Source organism: Carcharhinus amblyrhynchos, chromosome 20 (genome assembly GCF_965287045.1).
Source record: "Carcharhinus amblyrhynchos chromosome 20, sCarAmb.v2.hapA, whole genome shotgun sequence".
NCBI classification, from domain to species: Eukaryota; Metazoa; Chordata; class Chondrichthyes; order Carcharhiniformes; family Carcharhinidae; genus Carcharhinus; species Carcharhinus amblyrhynchos.
In genome coordinates, this window is record NC_137343.1 from 52,307,479 (window position 1) to 52,324,240 (window position 16,762).

The 16,762-nt window shown below is 48.0% G+C and overlaps 1 protein-coding gene and 1 pseudogene across 5 annotated transcripts in view; one reads left to right on the forward strand and one right to left on the reverse strand.

Annotated features, from left to right (window-relative positions):
• Positions 1-6,858, reverse strand: part of LOC145356032 (tRNA (32-2'-O)-methyltransferase regulator THADA) — a 177,160-nt gene extending 170,302 nt beyond the window's left edge. For 4 of the 5 annotated variants that reach the window (XM_080208620.1, XM_080208618.1, XM_080208616.1 and 1 more), the window contains exon 1: positions 6,807-6,848. The gene's annotated coding sequence lies outside the window, so the exon portion shown is untranslated. Of the gene's footprint in view, positions 1-6,806 lie in introns of all 5 variants that reach the window. The other variant, XM_080208617.1, reaches the window with a different exon arrangement.
• A 5,321-nt stretch (positions 6,859-12,179) lies between these two features.
• LOC145356201 (5S ribosomal RNA) lies at positions 12,180-12,297 on the forward strand (annotated as a pseudogene).
• The last annotated feature ends 4,465 nt before the right edge of the window (positions 12,298-16,762 follow it).

Genomic DNA, 16,762 nt, shown 5'->3' on the forward strand with positions numbered 1-16,762 from the left:
GCCAACTTCAGGAGAAGTGTCAGGAGCAGAATCACGAGCTCTACACAACCTTTGTTGACCTCGCGAAAGCCTTCGACACTGTCAGCCGACAAGGCCTGTGGAGGATCATGTTAATGTTCAGCTGCTCCCCCGCCAAATTCATTCAGATGGTACACCAGTTCCATGATGGCCTGATGGCCAGAGTACTGGATGGCGGAGAATCCTCTGAGGCATTCCCAGTCACCAATGGCATCAAACAAGACTGTGTGCTCACACCCACACTGTTCAGCATGATGTTCACTGCCATGCTGAATGATGCCTTCCAGGACAGTGTTGCTGGAATCAGCCTCAAGTACAGAGTGGATGGGAAGCTCTTCAACCTGAGGAGACTTCAAGCTATTTCCAAAACGAAGGAGACTATTCTGAGAGACTTTCTCTTTGCCGACAACTGCGCCCTGTATCCCGGCTCAGATGGTAGTCATGATGTAGAGATGTGAAACTCTGCCAAGTAGATGAGACAAAGAAACTACGCCATCTACATGCACACCGAGAACAGGAAACTTGAGAAACTTGGCATCACCACCAGCAACAACCAAGCCTCCCCCAGCACCACAGCAGAAATCAGCACCACCGCGGGGAAGTCTACTGTCAACTTGTCGGACTGCACACTTCAACCAGATGAAATCAAAGTTCTCAGCCAAGGGCTCAATTTCTGCCCCAACAGTCTCGCAGCAAACACAGAGAATTCATCAGGCGAATGAGGCTGCGGGAGTCCTTCCACAAACCCCAAGAGGCCAACAGCGAATACAGTGAGACAGCCAATGAACCGAAGAGAGATCCGCAGTGCAGCAACCAAAGAGGAAAGAGTCCAATTGAACTCCTCCGGAAGGCTGCTGCCCTCGACTGGACTTGTATGCCTAAGCCATCAGGAGGTGCATCAACACCAGATTCATCAACCGCGCTCACAAGACAGCCCTGAACATCACCCAAGCACAACGCAACGCCATCTGCGCTCTCAAGACCAACCGCAACATTGTCATCAAACCAGCAAAGGTGGGGCCATCGTCATCCTGAACAGAGCAGGTTACTGCAAAGAGCGCATACCAAAGCAGCTCCTTTTTGGGGAACTCTCTGCTGGAAGACACTCACATGGAGGGCAGAAGAAACGTTTCAAAGACACACTCAAGGACTCCCTGAAGTCGCCTGACATTGACACCACCACCTGGGAAACACTGGCACAAAACCGCTCTACCTGGCGCTGCCTCATCCACAAGGACTGTCAAGCTCACGAAGCAAGATGTATTGCTGAAGTACAACTTAAGTGCAAGCTGCGTAAGTCCAGAGCCACCAGCGCAACAACTCAAAAGTCAGATGATGTATAGTAACCGACCCTGCTGCTATCAGACTTTTAAATGGACCGACCTGCTGGAGCAGACGAGGAAGGAGCATCAGAGAGAAAGCTAAGACTTTACCTGTTAAAAACCTGTTTAAAATAAGTTTAAAGCACTTTGTTCTTTGTAGAACTGTTTAAAGCATTTACTTATTGTATTTACTGCTTTAAGAATTGTGAGGGAGTGATTATCAGGCAGTTGTGGCCCATCAGCTTTGAATCAGCGCCAAGTTTAAAAGGAGGCCTGGTGTAGATAGCGGGCAGCGGAGTGAGAGGGAAGCAGAGTGAGCTATTAGGGCTTAATATCAAAAAGGGCTGGAAGGTAAAAAGGCCAGGTGGAAAGAACAAGGAAAAAAAAAAATTTTTTTTTCAAACCTACTACAGCAAGAAACAAGGAAAAAATTTTTTCCCACAACAAATTATATTGAATAATGGAGGGGCATGTGATGTGCGGTTCCTGTATGATGTGGGAACTGGTGGACCCCAGGGTCCTTCCCAGTGACCATGTCTGCAGTAAGTGCAGGTTGCTGGAGGAGCTCCAGCTCAAGGTGGATGAGCTGGCCTCTGAGCTACAGACACTGAGGCTCATCAGGGGGAGAGAGGGTGCCATTGTCAATGGGGTGCAAGTGACATCCACCCCCTCTAGACTGTCTAAATCTAAGGGTCAGGAACAAAAGGGGGCTGCTGGGAGGAGGAAGGGGGGTGAGGAGCGGAGGCCTCAGCCTCTTAATCTGCATAACAGGTTTGAGGTTCTTGCTTCCACTCTGGAAGAGGACGAGGCAGGTGAGGTTGGTGAGCAAACTGCACACGGTACAGTGATGCAGCAGGACATAGGCAAAGAGAAGGGGAAAAGGAACGTAGTAGTGATTGGAGATAGTGGGGTGAAGGGTATTGACACTGTCCTTTGTCACAATGACAAAGTGCACAGAAGGGTGTGTTGTCTGCCTGGTGCTCGGGTACAGGATGTCGCAGCTGGGCTGCAGAGGAATCTGGAGTGGGAGGGTGAGAACCCAGTTGTGGTGGTACATGTGGGTGCCAGCGACGTAGGCAAAGTGCGGACTGAGGATCTGGGGAGGGAGTATGAGAAGCTGGGAATGGAATTAAAAAGTAGAACCGACAAGGTGGTCTTCTCTGGGCTACTGCCTGAACCGAGTGCAGACGGGCGTAGGGTTGACAGGATAAAGGAAGTGAATGGGTGGCTCAGAGATTGGTGTGGGAGGAATGGGATCGAATTTATGGGGCATTGGCACCAGTATTGGGGTAGGTGGGACTTGTTCGGGCGGGATGGGGTTGGTCTGAATCGTGCTGGGACCAGAGTGCTGGCGAATCGAGTAAAGAGGACTGTAGACAGGGCTTTAAACTAATTAGGGGGGGGGAGGGTGCGAGGGTAGGTGATGTTAGGAGGTCTACAGTTAAGGATAGGGTACAGGTAAGGGAAGAGGCTGAGGATGTCCCAAGTGGTGGCGTTATGGCAAATAGGGTCCAGAAGAAGGCTGGGATGAAAGCGCTTTATCTGAATGCACGAAGCATTCGGAATAAAGTGGATGAGCTGGTGGCGCAGATCGACACAAATGGATACGATCTGGTGGCCATTACAGAGACGTGGCTGCAAGGTGACAGGGACTGGGAGATGAATGTACAGGGCTATCAAGTGTTTAGGAAGGATAGGCAGGAGGAAAGAGGGGGTGGCGTAGCTCTGCTGATTAAGGACAGCATCAAGGTGGTAGCAAGGGATGATATCGGAGCCAAAGAGCAGAAAGTGGAATCGTTGTGGGTGGAGATTAGGAACAGCAAAGGGAGGAAGACGCTGGTGGGTGTCGTCTATAGGCCCCCGAATAATGATCTGGAGGTGGGGCGGGCTGTTAACGCGCAAATAAGTGCGGCGTGCAGGAATGGGACGGCAGTAGTTATGGGGGATTTCAATCTGCATATTGATTGGTCGACCCATGTTGGACGAGGTGGGCTCGAGGAGGAGTTCTTGGAATGCTGCCGGGATAGTTTCCTGGAACAGTGTGTGTTGGAGCCGACGAGGGAGCGAGCTATCTTGGATCTGGTGCGATGTAATGAGGCGGGTAGAATTAGGGACCTTGAGGTGAAGGATCCTCTTGGAGAGAGTGATCATTGTATGGTGGAGTTTCTGTTGCAGATGGAGGAGGAGAAAGTGGGTTCCCGGACACGTGTCCTTTGTTTGAATAGAGGGGAGTATGGTAGGATGAGAGAAGAATTGGCGAATGTGGACTGGGGGAGCGCGTTGGAAGGTAGGTCTGCTGAGGAGCAGTGGAGGATCTTTAAGGAGATCTTTCTTGGTGCTCAGCAGAAATTTATTCCGATGGTTAAAAAGGACAGTAGGAAGAGAGGTAATAAGCCGTGGATAACGAAGGAGGTGAAGGAAAGTGTTAAATTAAAAGCGGAGGAATTTAGAGTAGCTAAGAGCAGTGGGCGAGAAGAGGATTGGGAAAGGTTTAAATGTCAACAAAGATTGACAAAGAAGTTGATAAAGGAGGGTAGAAGAAGCTATGAAGCTGGGCTAGCGCTTAATATAAAAAAGGATAGCAAGAGTTTTTATAAATATATAAAAAGGAAGAGGCTGGCTAGGGTGAACGTTGGTCCTTTAGAGGATGAGAAAGGGGACCTAGTGGTAGGGGATGGGGATATGGCTAAGGTCTTGAATAACTTTTTTGTTTCTGTCTTCACGGAGGAGGACGTGAATAATTTGCCGGGTGTTAGCGATGGAAAGGTGGTAGGACTGGAGGGTCTTAATGACATTACTGTTACTAGAGAGGTGGTGCGCGACAGACTGGAGGGGCTGATTGTGGACAAGTCCCCAGGACCGGATGGAATGCATCCGAGGGTTCTGAAAGAAATGGCGGAGGTGATAGTGGATGCCTTGGTGGTTATTTTCCAGACGTCGCTGGATTCCGGGGAAGTGCCGGAGGATTGGAAAACGGCTAATGTTACGCCGTTGTTTAAGAAGGGTGCCAGGCAAAAGGCGGGGAATTACAGGCCGGTTAGTTTAACGTCTGTGGTAGGTAAAATGTTAGAATCCGTCATTAAGGAGGAAATTGCGAGGCATCTTGAAGGGAATTGCTTGATAGGGCAGACGCAACACGGTTTCATTAAAGGGAAGTCGTGTCTGACAAATTTACTGGAGTTCTATGAGGATGTGTCTAGGGCGGTGGATAGAGGAGAGCCGGTGGATGTGGTCTTTCTGGATTTTCAGAAGGCGTTTGATAAGGTACCTCACAAGAGGTTACTGCAGAAGGTCAGAGGACATGGAGTTGGGGGTAGGGTGTTAGCGTGGATAGAGGATTGGTTGTCAAATAGGAGGCAGAGAGTGGGGGTCAATGGGTGCTATTCGGATTGGCGGTTGGTGACTAGTGGGGTGCCCCAGGGGTCGGTGCTGGGGCCTCAGCTATTTACCATTTATATAGATGATCTGGAGGAGGGAACCGAGTGTAGGGTGTCGAAATTTGCTGATGACACCAAGATTGGGGGAAAGGCAAATTGTGCGGAGGGTGTGGAGAGTCTGCAGAAGGATCTAGATAGGCTGGGCGAATGGGCCAGGAAATGGCAAATGGAATTTAATGTTGGCAAGTGTGAGGTGGTCCACTTTGGTAGGAAGAATGGTAGGAAGGACTATTACTTACGTGGCGAAAAACTGCAGCAGGCGACGGTGCAGAGGGACCTCGGGGTCCTTGTGCATGAGTCGCAAAAACCCAGCCTGCAAGTGCAGCAGGTGGTCAGGAAGGCGAATGGGATGCTGGCCTTCATAGCGAGGGGGATTGAATATAAAAGTAGGGAGGTCTTGCTGCAGCTGTATAGGGCATTGGTGAGGCCGCAGCTGGAGTACTGTGTGCAGTTTTGGGCGCCGCACCTGCGCAAGGATATTTTGGCCCTGGAGGGAGTGCAGAGGAGGTTTACTAGGCTGATACCGGAGTTGAGGGGGTTGAGCTATGAGGAGAGGCTGAATAAACTAGGCTTGTACTCGTTAGAGTTTAGAAGAATGAGGGGAGATCTCATTGAGACGTATAAGATGATGAATGGGATGGATAGGATAGAGGTGGAAAGACTCTTCCCGCTCAAAAAAGACAGTAGGACTAGGGGGCACAGCCTCAAGATAAAGGGGGGGCGGTTCAGAACGGAGTTGAGGAGGAACTTCTTCACTCAAAGGGTGGTGAATCTCTGGAATTCTCTGCCCGTTGAAGTGGTGGAGGCTGCCTCGCTAAATATTTTTAAGAAGCGGGTTGATGGGTTTTTGATAAGAGAGGGGATTAAGGGTTATGGGGAGAGGGCGGGAAAGTGGAACTGAGCCACGACAGATCAGCCATGATCTTATTGAATGGCGGGGCAGGCTCGAAGGGCCAGATGGCCTACTCCTGCTCCTATTTCTTATGTTCTTATGTTCTTATGACCTCATATTAAGCTGATCTTTCTCTACATCCTGGCTATCAGCGTAACACTACATTCTGCATTCTCCCTCCAAGAAACAATACATTTCATTGTATACTAATCTATGGGACAATAATAATGAACTAAATCATATCATTAATATAAACTACCACAACCCCACTGGAAACATTCAACCAGTCGCCCATCAGTTTAGTGAGTGTGTAGTGCAGACAGGTAATGGGTATGATGGCACTTGTCACATCATTGAATGCAGGGGCTTAACCACTGTTCCCAACTGAAGACACAAAAGCGAAGTCCAGTCTGCAACGGGAGGGGGAGGGGGAGGGGGAGGGGGAGGGGGAGGGGGAACCCCGGGCGGGGAGGGGGAGGCTGCATCCTTGGGGGGGGGAGGGGGTGGGTCCTGGCCGGAGGGGGGGGTGGACCCGGGGGGCCCGGGGGGGGCTGGATGGGCCCCGGGGGGGGGGGTGTCCCGGGCCCCGGGGGGGGGGGTGTGTCCCGGGCCCGGGCCCGGGCCCGGGGGGGGGTGGATCCCGGGCCCGGGGGGGGGGGGTGGATCCCGGGCCCGGGGGGGGTGGAGCCCGGGGGTGGGGGAGGGTGGATCCCGGGGGGGTGGTGGATCCCGGGCCCGGGGGGGGTGGAGCCCGGGGGTGGGGGAGGGTGGATCCCGGGGTGGTGGTGGATCCCGGGCCGGGTTTGGGGGTGTGTGTCCCGGGTCCGGGGGGTGGGGGCTGGGGGTGGTGGATCCCGGGCCCGGGGGGGGTGTATCCCGGGGGGGTGGTGGATCCCGGGCCGGGTTTGGGGGTGTGTGTCCCGGGCCCGGGGGGGGTGTATCCCGGGGGGGTGGTGGATCCCGGGCCGGGCGGGCCCTCTCCCGGGAGCGGCCCCCGGCACACAGACAGTGCGGCGGTGAGGAACCGGCCAGTGCGGGAGGGAGGTCACTGATCACATTCCCCTTCCCCACCGGGGTTAGACTGTACCCACTCCCCGCCCCCCGCGGGGACAGGCTCCGGCCACTCGGCCCCTCTACCTGATGCTGCTCCTCGGCCGGTATTTCCACAGCCACTCGCTGAAAGGTCCGCCCACGGCAGCGCCACCAGTGGCCGGAGGAGCAACTCCGGGAAAAGCTGTCAGTGACTCAGAACAATACAACCTCTATAGAGAGTGATCACTAATCAATAAACCCCACACAGAGATCAATAATCCCACTATAGAGTGATCACTAATCAATAAACCCCACACAGAGATCAATAATCCCACTATAGAGTGATCACTAATCAATAAACCCCACAGAGAGATCAATAAACCCACTATAGAGTGATCACTAATCAATAAACCCCACACAGAGATCAATAATCCCACTATAGAGTGATCACTAATCAATAAACCCCACAGAGAGATCAATAAACCCACTATAGAGTGATCACTAATCAATAAACCCCACAGAGAGATCAATAAACCCACTATAGAGTGATCACTAATCAATAAACCCCACACAGAGATCAATAATCCCACTATAGAGTGATCACTAATCAATAAACCCCACAGAGAGATCAATAAACCCACTATAGAGTGATCACTAATCAATAAACCCCACACAGAGATCAATAATCCCACTATAGAGTGATCACTAATCAATAAACCCCACAGAGAGATCAATAAACCCACTGTAGAGTGATCACTAATCAATAAACCACACAGAGAAATCAATAAACCCACTGTAGAGTGATCACTAATCAATAAACCCCACAGAGAAATCAATAAACCCACTGTAGAGTGATCACTAATCAATAAACCCCACAGAGAAATCAATAAACCCACTGTAGAGTTATCACTAATCAATAAACCCCACAGAGAGATCAATAAACCAACTACAGAGTGATCACTAATCAATAAACCCCACAGAGAAATCAATAAACCACACAGAGAAATCAATAAACCCACTATAGAGTGATCACTAATCAATAAACCCCACAGAGGAATCAATAAACCCACTATAGAGTGATCAATAATCAATAAAACCCCTATAAAGTGATCAATAATCAATAAACCACCATAGAGTGAACAATAATCAATAAAGTCCTGAGTGAATAACAAAACCCCTATAAAGTGATCAATAATTCCCCATATAATAAACCCCCATAGAGTGAACAATAAGCAATAAATCTCTATAGAATGATCAACAATAGTCAATAAACCCCCATAGAATAATCAATAAACCCCCATAGAGTGAACAATAAGCAATAAACCTCTATAAAGTGATCAATAATCAATAAACCCACTGTAGAATGAACAGTAGTCAATAAACCCCCATAGAATAATCAATAAAATGCTGTAGAGTGATCAATAATCAATAAACCACCATAGAGTGATCAATAATCAATAAACCCAATCAATAAACTCAATATCAATAAATATTGAGTGATTAATAAATCAATAAAATATATTTTGATTTGATTTGTTATTGTCACATGTGGTGACGGGAGCACAAAGCTGCTGATACGAAGGGGACCATAGCCAGCCTCAATGTCATCGGCAGCAGTGAGCTGCTCTGCAGATTCCAAAACTTCTCGGTCCTCCAGAGTGGGAAGTATGCAGTGTGTTTCCTGCAAGAAACTCGTACCATTCCGGGAGACGAAGTGCAGTCTACGTGAGCCACCTCACGCTCACTTCTAATGGGATGGCTATCTTGTTGGCCTCACATTTTCAGTCAGAGATCTTGGGGGTCAAGGAGAGGCCAGGCCAATTGCTGCATTTGACAGTCCACGAGTAGGGCATGGTCATTCACATCCTGAATGTCTACGCCCCGACCGCTGGACTGTAGCAAACGACTTTCTTTGAGAAAGTGTCTGCTCATCTCAACACAATCCAAGGGGGCGAAAGCATTGTTCTCGGGAGAGATTTCAACTGCATCTCGAGGCTCGGAACCGCACCGGCCCCTGGCAGTGCACCCCGGCAGTGGTGAAGTTGTGGGACCTGTTTGGGACCCACATCTTGGTGGACATCGGGAGACATCTCCATCCTGGCTCCACAGCCTTCACTCATGTGAAGACAGAGCATGCAGACTCGACCGCCTTTACACTTTGTGGCCGTACATGTCCAGCAGCCCATCAGCTTCTGTGTGGCAGGTGCCGTGACGGACCACCAACTGTAAACTGATAAAATTACAACCCATCAGATTGTCAGCGAGACTGAATGGATGTCCAATTTTAATGGAGGTTGACATAGGCGCAGCCGTATTGGTCATAGGGGAGACAGTGTTTAAGAAGATACGCACTGGATTCCAACCCTTAGCCCTGACCAAAACTACAGCAAGGCTGAGGACCTATACAGGGGAACCACTGAAAGTGATGGGTACAACCCCTGTGCCAGTTGCTTATGGGAAATAATTAGTTAGGCTCCCATTAATAGTAATGGAAGGTTCGGGATCAAGCCTATCAGGCAAAACTGGCTAAAAGAGATCCAGCCAGCTGGAAAATGGTCACCTGAGTGAGGCCCTGAGCAAATATCCAGAGGTTCTTTGGGAAGGGCTAGGGACAATCAAAGGTGTCAAGGCAAAATTGCACATCAACCCAGAGGCTGTCCCAAAGTTTTACAAAGCCCGACCAGTACCATTTGCATTAAGGGAAAATGTTGATGCAGAAATCAAAAGTTTACCACACGAAGGAATAATAAAACCGGTCCAGTTTGCGGAATGGGGGGGGGGTACCCGAGGTTCCTACCTTAAAGCTGGATGGCTCAGTGCACCTTTGCAGTGATTTCAAACAGACAATAAATCGTTATTCTCAGCTAGACAAATACCCAGGTTCCAGGATTGAGGACCTACACACAAAGCTGGCAGAACTCCGATTCTCAAAACTGGACGTGAGCCATGCATACCCACAACTACAGCTGGATGAGGATTCGCAAAAAATCGCCACAATAAATACACTGAAAAGTTCTACAGAACCTGGAGCAATCTGAGGAGATTTGCAGCGGTGGGAGTGTGTTTGAAAAGGGAGAAATGCACCTTTTTAGCACCACAAGTAACCTACCTCAGGTACAATGTGGATAAGTCAGACCTACACCCTCTGGAGGATTGGGTGTGAGCAATAAAAGATGCCCCATCTCCCACAAGCATCCAGGAACTACCCTCGTTTTTAGGACTGGTAACATACCATGGGAAATTTGTACAGAATAGGGCCTCCATTCTGCATACTCTCCACCAGCTGCTAAAAAAGGGACAAATTTGGGAATGGTTGGCCCACCAGGACAAGGCCTTCAAGAAAATTAAACAGCAATTCTCATCTGAAAAAGTATTAGTGCATTATGACCCCAAGGAGAAATTAGTAATCACCTGTGATGCATCCCCATATGGAGTGGGCACACAGGTGGCAGAATGGACAAGAGGGCCAATAGTGTACGCCTCCAGGACGCTGGCAGAGTGAAGATATGCCCAGATTGAAAAGGAAGGACGGGCGGAAATCTTCGCAGTTAAAATATTTCACCAGTATTTATGTGGGTGAAAATTTACAATTGTAACAGATCATAAACCCTTGCTGGGTCTACTGAAGGAAGACAAAGGCTGATAGTGTCAGCCCGGATCCAGTGTTGGGCATTATTGCTGGCAGCATATCAGTATCGATTGGAGCACCGACCTGGAACTACAGTGACACATGCCGATGCCTTATGCCAGCTGTCGTTACCAGACATCCCACGGTCCAAAGATGTGCAAATTAGGTTGATTGGCGATGCTAAAATCATCCTTTAGTGTCCAGGGATGCATAGATTGGAGGGATTAGTGGGTATAATATGTAGGGATATGGGGGTAGGGCCTGGGTGGGATTGTGTTCGGTGCAGACTCGATGGGCTGAAGGGCCTCTTTCTGCACTGTAGGGTTCTATGATTCCCAGAACGGAAGAGACCGTGAGAACGTTAAACTTTCTGGATACCTTCCTGGTGGATGCACACAATATACGCCAATGGATACAGAAAGACCCCATACTGGCGACGGTAAAGCACCTGGAGCTAACAAGGCAGCTGGAAAGACTGGTCCATCCACGATTCCACCCACACTGGAGCAGAAGGAGACACATCATGGAAGAAGGCGGGATCCTGCTGTTTGGGAACACAGGTTATTGTCCCAAGGCAGGGCTGTCAGGACATACTGGCCAAACTACCCCACCCTGGAGTGTCAACAATGAAGATGGTAGCCAGGAGCTATGTCTGGTGGCCTGGTCTGGACGCAGACATGGCGACACTGGTAGAACAGTGCCAGAAGTGCCAACAGGGGCAAAAGGCACCGCCGGCAGCCCCACTGCACCCGTGGGAATGGCCAGGGAGACCCTGGCCGTGACTCCCTGCCGATTTTGCAGGCCTGTTTATGGAGTCCATGTTTCTGGTGATAATAGGTGCACATTCAGAGTGTTTAGACGTCTATAAACTAAAGTCGGCAAACACGACGGCAACTGTTGAGAAACTGCGCACCTCATTCGTAACACACAGGATCCCTGAGGTATTAGTTTCCGGTAACGGTTCACTGTTCATCAGCCTAGAGTTCACAAAATTTATGAAATCAAATGGGATCCGACACATCAAGACAGCACCTTATCGCCTGGTATTAAACAGGCTAACAGAGAGAGCAGTCCAGATATCAAAGACTGGGTTGAAAAGCAGCCAGCTGCCTCATTCGAGATAAAACTCTCAAGGTGGTTATTTGAATACAGGAGCACTCCACACGCCACCACGGGAACTGCACCAGCAGACTCACTGATGGGCAGACAACCCCTCACCAGACTGAGCCTGCTGATACCAAACCTGGGACAAAAGATGGAAAGACACCAGGAAGCCCAAAGTAGGGGCCATAAAAACACTCACCGAGAGAGGCACTTTGAAGTGGGGGAGGGAGTTTGGGTTGGAAATTATACAAATAGACCCATCTGGGTAACCGGAATAGTCAATTCCAGGAGCGGACCGGTATCCTATTGAGTACAGAGGTAAGGAAACACCTGGACCAGGTCCGAGTCTCAAGCTCTCCACCCATCTGGAGTTGCGTCGCCCTGCAGCCCTAGGGATGAGCAGAGACCCCCTTGACAAGCAAGAACCACCCCCCCCACCCCCCTGCACCCTTGATGGGGACCTCAGGGTCCGAAATGGACACGGGATGAAGCCGCAGCGATTCCCCTCCCACCTGAAGTGGACGAGAAATCAGACCGCTGGCATCCGCTGCAGAAGGGACGTATGCCCAACCCTTACATGCCGCCAACATCAGACGCCGAGTTGGAGGATCCTGAGCCAGCGCTCAAGCAGAGGAAAAGATCCGAGGGAAGCAAACCGAGGGGATTCCTCGGACTCTCGGGGGGAAGGGGGGGGATGACTTCAGCCAGGCTGATGGGGTTGGCTTGCTACTTGATGATTCCTCCTTGCCCATGCCCAGACTGGTCTGAAAATACCTGATCTCATCTGATCTCAGAAACTAAGCAGACTCAGGCCTGATTAGTACTTGGATGAGAGACTGCCGAGAATACCAGGTGCAGGAGGCTTTTCCTCAACAGAGCTACCTGATGAATCCTAATTGATGGTTAAATGAGGGAGCCTCATGCCCCTGATTTAAAGCAGGTGTGTCAGTCTCCCAGCCTGCATTCAGCAGGCAGCAACTGGAGAGCTGGCTGTGTACAGATGTGTGGTGTAAATAAAGTAACTTGGTGACAGGACTTTCATCTCCATGGAGTTATTACATAATTATAGCTCAGCAAACACAAAGAATTTGGAGAAAGTAATTGTAGAGTCATAGTGGTTTACAGCATGGAAACAGGGCCTTCTGCCCAAGCCGCCATTTTTTTAACCCCCTAAGATAGTCCCAATTGCCCGCATTTGGCTCATATCCCTCTATACTCATTGTATCCATGAAACTGTCTAAATGCTTTTTAAAAGACCCGCTTCAACTACGACCTCTGGCAGCTTGTTCCAGACCCTTTGTCTGAAAATGTGCTCCTCTGGATCCTTTTGGATCTTTTCCCTATGTCTTTAAATCTATGCCCTCCAGTTTTAGATTCCCCTCTCTTTGGGAAAAGATGTTGACTATCTAGCTGATCTATTCCCCTCATTACTTTATAGACCTCTATAAGATCACCTCCTACGCTCCAGAAAAAAAGTCCTAGTCTATCCAGCCTCTCCTAATAACTCAAATTATCAAGTCCCGGTAGCATCCTAGTCAATCTTTTCTGCACTCTTTCTAGTTTAATAATATCCTTTCTATAGTCGGGTGACCAGAATTGCACACTGTGTTCCAAGTGTGGCCTTACCAATGTCTTGTACAACTTCAACAAGATGTCCCAACTCCTGTATTCAATGTTCTGACCAATGAGATTAAGCATGCCGAATGCCTTCTTCACCACTCTGTCCACCTGTGACTCCACTTTCAAGGAGCTATGAACATGTATACCTAGTCTCTTTGTTATGTAATTCTCTCCAACGCCCTACCATTAACTGATTAATTCCTGTCCTGGTTCGATCTACCAAAATGCATCACCTCACATTTATCAAAATTAAACTCCATCTGCCTTTCACCAGTGAACTGGCCCAGATTGATCAAGATCCCATTGCAATCCCAGATAACCTTCTTCCACTGTCCACTATGCCACCAATCTTGGATATGGAAATGCTGCCATTGTACTGGGGTGGGCACAGTAAGAAGTCTCACAACAGCAGGTTCCAGTCCAACAGGTTTACTTGGTATCACAAGCTTTTGGAGCGCTGCTCTTCATCAGGTGAGTGATCAGCAGCACTCTGAAAGCTTGTAACACCAAATAAACCTGTTGAACTTAACTTGGTTGTGTGAGACTTCTTACTGTGCCAATCTCGGAGATGTACTTTATTATCCAGGCCTGATCCACATGTGTGGGAAAATGGTCTTGAGGCAGTCCAAACTTAATCGAAATTGCATTGTTTTCAGCAGTACAATTACAATTTTGCAAAAATCATCTGCCTGCCTCTTTTATTCATTCATGCTGGACAAGCCAATCATTTATTATGAGTCATTTACCATGACCAATAACATTTCCTCTTCTAGCAGCATGAGAATCTATAAGTCCATAAAGTTTTTACCCACTGTCCGAGCAACCTCAAATACGTAGAGTTCAATAGTTCCTTTTCCTACTGTCTACTGAGTAATTCTTTATCAGGAAAATTTGTATCACTCTTTTCATCCAGCTGTCTGGGATCACTGGAACTATCTGCGACCCACACTGATAAGGGTCTCTTTCTACTTCACTTAGTAGCTGTATCGTTTTTAAGGAATTTGGTTCTTTTTACTCAGCTATATCCCACCATGCCTTGGGGCAGCCTGTAGTTGGCTAAGAGCTTTCAAGCGGTTATTGGATAGGCACATGGAGCACACCAGAATGATAGGGAGTGGGATAGGTTGATCTTGGGTTTGGACATAGTTCGGCACAACATTGAGGGCCGAAGGGCCTGTACTGTGCTGCTATGTTCTATGTTCTATGCACAGAATATTCAAAAATATGTGTTTAAATTCTTTGTCAGTGGGTTATATGTGTTTCTATGTAAAACAGTACCTTAACTCCTGGCACTGTGCTTTTTCTAAACTATATTCATTTATAAATTAGGCTACTCTGATGTATTTTAATACTAGATTATCCTAAATCCTTCAAACAGTTCCCTAAAACACTAGGGAAGGATATTCCTGGTCTATGGGTGGGTTGTCTGTGACCTGGTATATCGTGCTGGCTTTCACATGTTACAGATTCCAGTCACCCCCTCTGCTGTGTGATAGTTACACTGTGTGGCCATAGGTGGTGTTACCTTTCCGTGTCCATGCCTCTCTGCAGTGTGCCTGTTCAATATTTCCTACCACCTCACCCCCTCTCCCCCATCAGCAAATCTCTGTGCCTCAATTATGTTTAGGTTTTCTTCTGACAGACGCCTATCATAAACTGACGGTGAAAGCAGATTAAATGTTATTAATTCCCTATAACAGCTTTGCAAGTATTTGAAACCATACACAATTGATAAGAGGCCAGTTCTTTGTAAAATACTGAGTTTTAAGATGTGATCCGTGCAGCTTGAACTGAATATTGAAGCTGGAGGTGATAGCTATTACAGGATGTAGAATGACTGAGCTGAGAAGCATTCACTGTGATCCTGGTCCATTCTCTCTCACTGACAGTTTTGCGAATTGGCCTCCCTTAAACCTTCTAATTCCTTTGATAAGGAAAGCATTGCATTTTTGAAATAAAATCCTTGGCGCTGAACAAAAGCAATCAATGACATGATGGGGCAGTACTGAAAACTCTCTGCTGTCTGAAAGGGAACAGAGGCACTCGATACAGTGCCACACAACAGACTTGTGAGAAAAATTATAGTTCAGGAAGGGTTTTTAGTGGTGCTCCCCAAGGTTGGTGTTGGGCCCTTTGCTTTTCCTGATATAATCAAATGATCTGGATCTTGTTATCAGAGTTTGTAGATGATCCAAAATTTGTAAACTGTGAGGAGGAGAGTGTCGAATTTCAGGAGATATAGACAAGCTGGTGGGCAGATGGATGACAGGCGAAGTTCAGTGCGGGGAAGTGCATTTTGGAAGGAGTGACACATTTTGGAAAGAAGAACATGGACAGATAATATAAAATAAGGAGTAAATTCCTAAAGGGATGCTGGACTGCCTGGATCTCTTACAGTTTGCCTATTGCTGCAACAGGTCCACACAGGCGCCATCTCCCTGGACCTGCACTCAACCCTGGAACACCCAGATAACAAAGGCAACTATGTCAGACTCCTATTTATTGACGACAGCTCAGCCTTCAACACCATTATTCTGATGAAACTCTTCTCCAAACTCTGTGGCCTGGGCCTACAAATTTCCTTAGTCTTTTGAGCTGCTCCCAGCTCAGAAGACTAAGGAAATTTGGCATGTCAGCCATGACTCTCATCAACTTCTACAGGTGCACCATAGAAAACATTCTTTCTGGTTGTATCACAGCTTGGTATGGGCTCCTGCTCTGCCAAGACAGTAAGGGACTACAAAAGGTCATGAATGTAGTCAACCCCTTAGTCAAACCAGCCTCCCACCCACTGACTCTGTCTACACTTCCTGCTGCCTCGGAAAAGCAGCCAGCATAATTAAGGACCACACACACCCCAGACATTCTCTCTTCCACCTTCTTCCATCAGCAAAAAGATACAAAAGTCTCAGGTCTCTGCTGCCATCAGACTTTTGAATGGACCTACCTTGCATTAAGTTGATCTTTCTCTACACACTAGCCATAACTGTAACATTACATTCTGCACTCTCTCGTTTCCTTCTCTATGAACGGCATGCTCTTCTTCATAGCACACAAGAAACAATACTTTTCACTGTATGCTAATACATGTGACAATAATAAATCAAATCAAATTCAAAGGTCGTGCACCAACCAACTCGAATAGCTTCTTCCCTGCTGCCATTAGATGTTTGAATGGACCTACTTTGCATTAAGTTGATCTTTCTCTACACCCCAGCTATGACTGTAACACTACATTCTACACTGTCTCGTTTCCTTCTCTATGAACGGTATGCTTTGTTGGTATAGCGTGCACGAAACAGTACTTTTCAATGTATACTAATACATGTGACAATAACAAATCAAATCAAATCATGAGCAGAGGGTGCTGGGCGTATCTGTGCAAAGACTGTTGAAAGTGGCAGGACCGGTGGAGAGAGCAGTTAACACATTCTGGGCTTTATTAATATGGGCACAGAGTACAGAAGCAAGGAGATTATGACAAACTTTTATTAGACACCAGCAGGAATAGTGTGTACAGTTCTGGGTACCACACTATAGGAAGGATGTGAACGCATTGGAGAGAGTGCAGAAGTTTACAAGAATCTTCAGTCATGAGGTGAGGATGGGATTGTTCTCCTTAGAGGCAAGAAGGTTAAGAGGAGATTTAATAGAAATGTTCAACATCCTGAGGGTGCTAGATAATTAGGAAAAAACTGTTCCTCCTTGT